Source organism: Pipra filicauda, unplaced genomic scaffold (assembly GCF_003945595.2).
Source record: "Pipra filicauda isolate LSUMZ 115617 unplaced genomic scaffold, ASM394559v2 scaffold551_size315643_pilon, whole genome shotgun sequence".
Classification (NCBI taxonomy): domain Eukaryota; kingdom Metazoa; phylum Chordata; class Aves; order Passeriformes; family Pipridae; genus Pipra; species Pipra filicauda.
Genome location: NW_024104700.1, coordinates 4,383 through 11,898, shown reverse-complemented (window position 1 = coordinate 11,898; position 7,516 = coordinate 4,383). Strand labels below are relative to the sequence as shown.

Sequence of the window (7,516 nt, the reverse complement as noted above, 5' to 3'; positions counted from 1 at the left end):
GATGCACAGACGAGGAAGATGCCATGGGAGCTCTGAGCAGCTCCATCCCTGGGGGTTTGGCACATCTGCAGATCCAGACCCTGACTGAGACTTGGCCCCTGTCACCGGTGCCACGGCTCAGAGGTGCTGGGAAGATCCTGGCAGCCATGCCAGGGGTTGTTGTTTGCTTCTGTTGTGTCTTTTCAGGGCACCTTTTGCATCTCCCCACATCCAGCCACCAATTTGGGGACACCTCAAGGAAGGTAAATTGGAAGTGGGGGCCTGGAAGTGTTCAAGGCCAGGTTGGAGGGGGATTGGAGCAACCTGGTCTAGTGGAAGGTGTCCACTGGAAGGGTTGGAACAAGATGTTCTTTAGGGTCCCTTCCAACCCAAACCACTCCAGGAATCTATGGTTCTAAAAAATGTGCAGATGTGGCACTTGGTGACAAGATTTAGTGGTGAACAAGGCAGTGCTGGGTTAATGATTGGACTCCATCACTTCGGAGGTCTTTTCCAACCGAAATATTTCTGTGATTCTATGATTCTAAATCCTGAAGACCTTACTTCCATTGTTGAAATTAGCCAGGAGCTAAAATCACCTCATTGCCTGAGAAAAACAGGCTCAAACATAAGGGAACTAAACCAAGCATTCAAGTGACAAAACACCCCTCAGCCACCAGCAGCCAGCCAGGGTGTCTCCGAGTCCTGCAGGGGTTGGATGTGCTGCCTTCCAGTGCTGCTGCTTTGGGTTATATTTCTTCACTGCTAACAATAGGATTGCAAAACCAAAACTGTATTATGGGATCTGCAGTATCACTTCCTCCCCTCCCACTTTCCCAAATAGGTGGAGGGGCAGGGGAAGGTCCACAGGGTTTTAAATACCTGATTCAGAGTGAAAAACACCCACAAAAAAAAAACAGCTGAGAAAGGCTTTTCTACAATACTTTTTGTGACAAAGCCCTCAGGCCCTTGGGACCCATCAGCAGAGGGTCTTTGTGTGCTCCAGCCCCCCCTGTACCCCCAAACCAGCCCTGCTGAGCCCCCGTTGGTACGAGGTGGGGGTACAGGCACAGCTGGCACAGAGGAGTGTTTCTGCCCCAGGCTTTTCTTGGCAGAAAGAAGAGCAAGCACCTCCCTCAAGGGCCTCCTCTGCCTGCCTTGTGCCCCGGGGCGTTCGTGCACCTTTCTCTGGAGCATTGGCACGGGCACCACAGAGACTGGGGCTGGTCTGGAGGGATCCTGGTCCCTGCAGCATATGCCAAGGGGCCTGAGGACTAGAAATCAGGAGGGACCCCAGCCCTGGCTTTTCACTGTTGGAAAAGTAGGCCAGGTCTCCCAGGCTCTCCTGTGCTCCTTCCATCACTCCCAGCATCCCTCCAGTTCGCTCCTGCTGACCCTGCCCTCTCTGGCTCCACCAGTGGGATCCTCAAACTCCACAGAGCCCCCGATGTACCCGCACCCCCTTCGAGCTGGGCCCGGGTGGTGCCTCACAGGGCACTGATGCTGCAGGGCTGGAGTCACACAGCGCACAAGAAGGGCAGGGCAGGGGAGAGGAACGGATTGCCCAGCCTGGGAACTGCCCCTTCAGCCCACCTGAGGCAGCTCAGGAGCCTCGTGGTGCTCGATGAGGGCACTGGCACTCTCTGGCATCCCCAGGAAGGACCAGGAGGTGACGAGCACCACGAACATCACTGGGAGGTCTGGTGCTGGTGTCCCTGCAAGGGCTGATGTGGTGGAGTGATGGTGTCACACTTGCTGTGCCCTCTCCACATCTCCTGTGCCTTCTGCAGCTGCCCCATCACACTCTCTGCAGGGTGGCACTGGAGCAGTGGGTGCTGGACAAGGGCCATCAGCTGAGCTGTCACTTAGGACCAGCTTGATGGGCTTTGAACCCACAGTGCAGCCCCTGCACAGGGCAGGGGAGTGAAAAGGGGAGCACAGGTGCCCTTCTCCCTTGCGTTTCAGCAGCCTGTGTGCGGGCTGTGCCCTCCACCCTCCCTTCCCGTGCCACCACCTCCTGTCACCAAGCACCCCAGTGACACCAGTGCTCTGCCCCTCACCTTCCTCAGCACTCAGGAGGGGCCAGCAGCTCCCTCTCCACTCCACAGTGTCCATTGGTGCAGCTCTCCAGCCCACTCCAGGCCCAAGCCACGCTGCTGTAATCAGGCCAAGAGGTTTAATTTTGTGAGCACAACACAACGTGCTCAGGTTTGCTCAGAACGCCTCGCCGTGAGCCAGGCCAGCACTCTCCAGTGTTTTTCCTTCCTCTGCTCCTCTCCCACTTCACTTGAACACGTGTGCCTGGCACACATAGCCCTCCCTAACCCCCGTGGCCTTTCCCATGCTTGGTCCCATGTGTGGCACAGTTGGATTTGCTGGATGAGGGAGACCCTGGGTTCTTGCCATGCAGCACCAAGTTCACTCTCCTCTGGCTCTTACCAAAGGCTGCAGCCCCCTGTGCCACCCCTGTGCCTCACAAAGCCACCTCCAGACTCAGCTTTGATTTCCAAAAGGCTTTCCTTGCTGCCTGAGGGCCCAGGGCGTGGTGGTTTTGCCAGGGATCCCAACCTGAAGTGGCTGAGGGATCTGGTTACCTTGAAATGGGATCAATGGGATCCCATCAGCCAAACCTCCCCTCCAAATTGTCTAGGGACACCAGTTTTTACATCTTGCTATGGAGAAGACCTGGACACCAAGAGTGCTTCTTCTTCTTGGCCCTTAGATCCTGCAGCTCAATGTCTCTTGTGATTAAAGTCTTGGTGACTCTGAGCCAGGATGAGACTGGAGGGTCAGGGAAAGGCTCTACCCACAAGAGGGGTGACAGGAAGAACATTGTCCCCATGATGAGACTGTCCCCCTCATTCCTAGAGCCTGTCCCAAGAGCCTGGTCCCCACCCTCTCCAGTCCCTGCATGGCTCTTCACACCCAGCACTCCCCACTCTCAGTCCACCCCATCAACCTGTCCCTCTTGCACTTTCTTATTTCACTTCTCTCACATCCAGACACACTTTACCTTTTCCAAAACAAGCCCCTGGGCAGTGGAGCCCAGAGCTGGGCACAGCACCCAGGGCACCGTGTCATCATCCCTGAGAGGCCAATGGGACATGGCCTCACCTCCTCCCAGACCCTGACCAGGAGTCACCTCCCTGTCACCCATTTCCAGTGCCTGGGGGTGTCCCCCCCATTTCCCAGGGGCTCAGACTCCTGTCTCTGGGTCACCCCAGCTCATTGCTGGCTCTGGCAGAGGTCAGGGTCAGCTCCTGTCCTGTGCCAGGCCACCAGTGGTGCTGCTGGAGGTGGCCATGGGCTGGTTTGCCTGCCCTGCTCTCTCACCCCCTCGCTGACAGGCTCACAGGCACGTGGGCTGCAGTCCCTCCTGGGGGCCCTTGCACCGTGCCAAGGGAGCTTTTCTTATCTTCACAGGAACGAAAACCTTTCTGAAATCAAAGTGCTTGGGTGGCTTTGAAGAGTTTCCTCTGGAGATGAAACAAGGCTGTTTGCAAGTGTGAGCAATCCCTGCCCAAGCTGGAGCCCCTGGTGAGGCTGGGCTGCTGCTGAGCTCTGGGCAAGGGCAGCGGGCCTGGGGCTGCCCCAGGACGGGCACTTTGGCCAAAGGAGCCACCCTCCAGGCTGGAACCTCCCCCTCATGCAAAGCCCACCAACACAGAGCTTTTCTAATTTGTTTCTGAGGGGTGCACGCTGGGAACTGTGTGGCATGAAAGGCAACCAACAAAGGAATATGTTTAGAGGATTATGTGGAGATGCTGGAGGTGTTCAAAGGACACCCTGCACTGTAAGGGGCTGCTCAAATCCTCAAGTCCCCAGGACCCACAGGGTCCACCTGGAGGGGAAAAATAAATTCAAGGGCCAGTGCTGCAAACAAGTCTGAAGAAAACCTCCCCTCCTGGAGGAATCCACCCACACTGCTCTGCTGTGGGATGCTGGATGGAGGGTAGATGTGGAGGGGCCAGAGACAACTTTGCTGTGGGTTTGGGGACAGGCAGACATGTGATTTGGGACTCACCAGCACAGGCTGTACCTGTCAGCCTGCCCTGGGGAGCAGAGATTTCCTGGGAAGCCAGTGTACATGTAGATTATTTGTTGTTTGATATTTTCCCTTTAATGCTTTTGTCCTAAAATAAATATACAAAAGTTCAGGGCCCTGCAGGTTGTGTCTGTTGGGGGGAGAAATGGATGGCTGAGTCAGTTATTGCTTCAGAGCAATCGATGCTGTTTGTTTACCAGGATGGGTAAAGTCTGCTCTCCCTGGACACATGTTGCTCACAGTTCCTCAGGAACTTGCCCCAAAGCTGCCTTAGCACCCTGCCCACACAGCCCTGCCTCCTCTCCCTGCCCACACAGCCCTGCCTCCTCTCCCTGCCTCCTTCGTGGGCCAGGGTGGCTCCTGGGCTTTGGGGACAGAGGGACTCTGGAGACAGAAGGAATTTGTTAAAGGAGCAGGAGGAGGGAAGATCCACCCTGGATCCCAGCCTGGGAGGGTGATGCTCAGGCACAAGGGGAAGCAGGGTGTGCTGTGTGCTCTGTGCCAGCAGTGTGCCCGGGCACGAGCAGGGAATGATGCTCAGCACGTGCATCCCATCCTGCTGCATCCCAGATCCAGCTGATCCCCACAGCAGCACAGACACCCTGACACATCCATCATCCTCGTGTGCCCCATCCCCAAGTGAAGACCCCAATACAAGGATCCCACACTCCAGGCCTCCAGACATCCTAGCTGAGGCTCATTCCCTCCTTAGGGATGGCTGTATGTGATCAGGGCCACCATGGCCAGGAATGCTGGGGACTGCATCCCTTGGGAGAGAGTCTTGGTTGGCCTTTTTCACATATCCCAGCTCGTCTGCCACTTGTTTAGCACTGCATTCCCCTTGGAGTCTCGCTCCAGCACCTCTGGATTTTGCCCTGAAAGAGTGTTGGCTCGAGGGTATTGCAGAGCAAACACAGAGCAGAGGGAACAGGCAGCCTTGTCCCCTCAGAGCAAACACAACCCTGCGACCTCCATCCCACCCCTGCAAAGGTCACAGGGGTCCCTCACTGCCACCACCTCCCCCAGCCCCTTGCTGGCCCCAGGCCTGTGCCCGTGCTCCTGCCACGTGCCAGCTCCACAGGCAGCACCCCAACCTCCCACCAGAGACTGAGGCATGGGCTCAGTGCACTCCCTGGCCTCTCCATCCATGAGATCCCAGTGCCAGGGCTGCCTGTCCCTGCCCTCTGTGTCCACAGGGATCTTGTTCCTCCCCTGCTGATGCTCATGGTCCCTCCAACCTCCACCTCCCTTCTCCTTTGCTGCCTCTATTCACTAACCTTGCCTTGGGCTCCCTCTCTGTCTGTCCCTGCCATCTCCTGCCCAATGCAGGCTGAGCCTGATCTCTCCATCCTCTGGTGTCCCTGTGCATGGTCTGTCTGTCCCCACCACAGTCCCTGTGCATGGTCTGTCTGTCCCCACCACAGTCCCTGTGCATGGTCTGTCTGTCCCCACCACAGTCCCTGTGCATGTCCCCTTCCTGGCCCACAAACAAAAAGACACAGTCCCTGTGCATGGTCTGTCTGTCCCCACCACAGTCCCTGTGCATGGTCTGTCTGTCCCCACCACAGTCCCTGCACAGCTGCTGACACCCAGCACCCTCCCTGCCATGGTCCCTGTTGTGATGTCCCCCCGAGCCCCACAGAATTCGGTTGCCATGGCTCCCTGATCTGTGCCTGTCCTTCCAGGAGCAGGGATGAGGGAAACCCTCTCTCCGTACCCAGAGCAGCTCCTGTCCTGCCCTGCCCAGCCCGGCCTCCACGGGCAAGTTCCAGCCTGAGCCGAGGTTTTTGCTGCTGTGTGACCCATCCCCCGTGTCAGTCACGCTGGGCAGGGCAGGTCTGATCTGGTCTCCTCTGCCTGAGTTTCCTCCTGCCTCCCTCAGACTGCGGGATCTTGTGGGGATAGGTCAGGGCTGCCCAGCCGACAGCTCCTGCTGAGAGGATGTGGAAATCTCCCTCCACCAGCGCCTGCTCGCTTGTCCCCAGGGCTGGACCATCCCCCAGCAGCAGCTGGAGGTGGGTTTGCAAGCAGGAGGCTGTTGGACCCCAACAAAGGCAGGAAATGGGTGTCATTCTCCTTTCGGAGGAGGTGGGAATAGCAGGTCCCCAGAGGAGGAGAGGCCAGCTCAGAAAGCAGCAGTAATGTGAGAGATTCAGCTCATTGCTTGCAAAACTGGGCTTCCTGAGATCTTCCCTCTTCCTGCTCCTCTCCAGCCTCTTCCCCCTTTGGGCCACCTCTGCCAGACCTTCCAGCAGCCCCAGCACGGGCAGGACATGAACCACCAGTGTCCCAGCCAGGTGCTGTTCCTAGACCTGCACCCTGCCAGGTCAGGGGGTGCCCAGGTTGGGGGGCAGCCAGGGGGGCCAGAGGACCTGAATGACTTGATCTAGTGGGTGGCATCCCTGCCCATGGCAGGGGTTTGGAATGAGATGGGTTTTAAGGTCACTTCCAGCCCAAACCTTTCTGTGATTCTATGATTCTATGACCTCACACCCCATGCACAGAACCACTCCCTGCTTCCTGCCCAGGATCCCCCACGCTAAGCCCCATGAACAAGAATTTGAGTATTTAAGGGAATAAAGAGAGTGCCAGAGGCAGGGGATGGGAGGGAGGCCACCACAGCCCAAGTCCCTGGCATGGGACTGGGAACAGCAGGAGCTTCCCCTTGGGGGTGACTCACAGCCTGGGGAAGCTGAGCATCTCACAGGCTTCTAATAGTCCCTGGGAAGCTCCTCTCAAGTCTAAATCCCAAGATCAGCTTGGGCACTGAGCACCAAAGCTCAATCTGCCATCAGGGTTTCATTTGGGGGGCTCTGCTGCTGCTTCTTCTTGAAGAGATGTCTGGTGCTGCAGAGGATGGGTGGAGGTGGGAGAAACCTTCCTGCTCTCTGCACAGGTCTGTCTGAACCCCGAGGCAAGAGATTGATTAATCATTGCTTGAATAATTGCAGGGCACTGCAGACAATCTGTTCCCAACGGCCTGTGAAGGGAAGGGATGAGGTGGAGGACTGGGCCAGGGGAGGTCACTCACCCCAGCCCATCAGTGCCTCAGCCTCAGAGCTGCTCCCAGATGCTGGATTAAAGGGTTTCTTTTTTAAAGAGAGATCTAATCTGTTGACAAAAGCTGCAGCAATGCTGTGAGCCCATCATCTCCCTGAGAAAAGCTCTTCCAGCCTTCAAATGCTTTCACCACTTGGATACTGGATTTCAATTCAAGGTTGAATCTGCCTCTCTTCAGCTCCAGCCCTCTTGGTACACCTTGCTGTGGGATTTAAGGGTCTCCCACTATCTTTTCCAAGTGGGAGGACAGGTATTCAGATCACCTGATAACATACTTTTTAGCAAGCATCACATCATGAGGCCTGGCTTTCCAGCCTGTGATCGGGTCTGTGGTGCTCTGTCAAGCTCTCCTGGTATTTCCCTGACATCCCCTGGGTGTGGGTGCCAAAAACAGTGCTCCAGCAGTGAGTTAGTCACTAACTTTCTCCTTTC

General features: G+C 56.6%; 1 long non-coding RNA gene across 1 annotated transcript; it reads left to right on the top strand.

Annotated features, from left to right (window-relative positions):
* The first annotated feature begins 5,763 nt into the window (after window positions 1-5,763).
* Window positions 5,764-7,123, top strand: LOC113983059. The gene is made up of 2 exons (XR_003538978.2): window positions 5,764-6,039; window positions 6,976-7,123. It is a non-coding gene; the product is annotated as an uncharacterized LOC113983059 (long non-coding RNA).
* The last annotated feature ends 393 nt before the right edge of the window (window positions 7,124-7,516 follow it).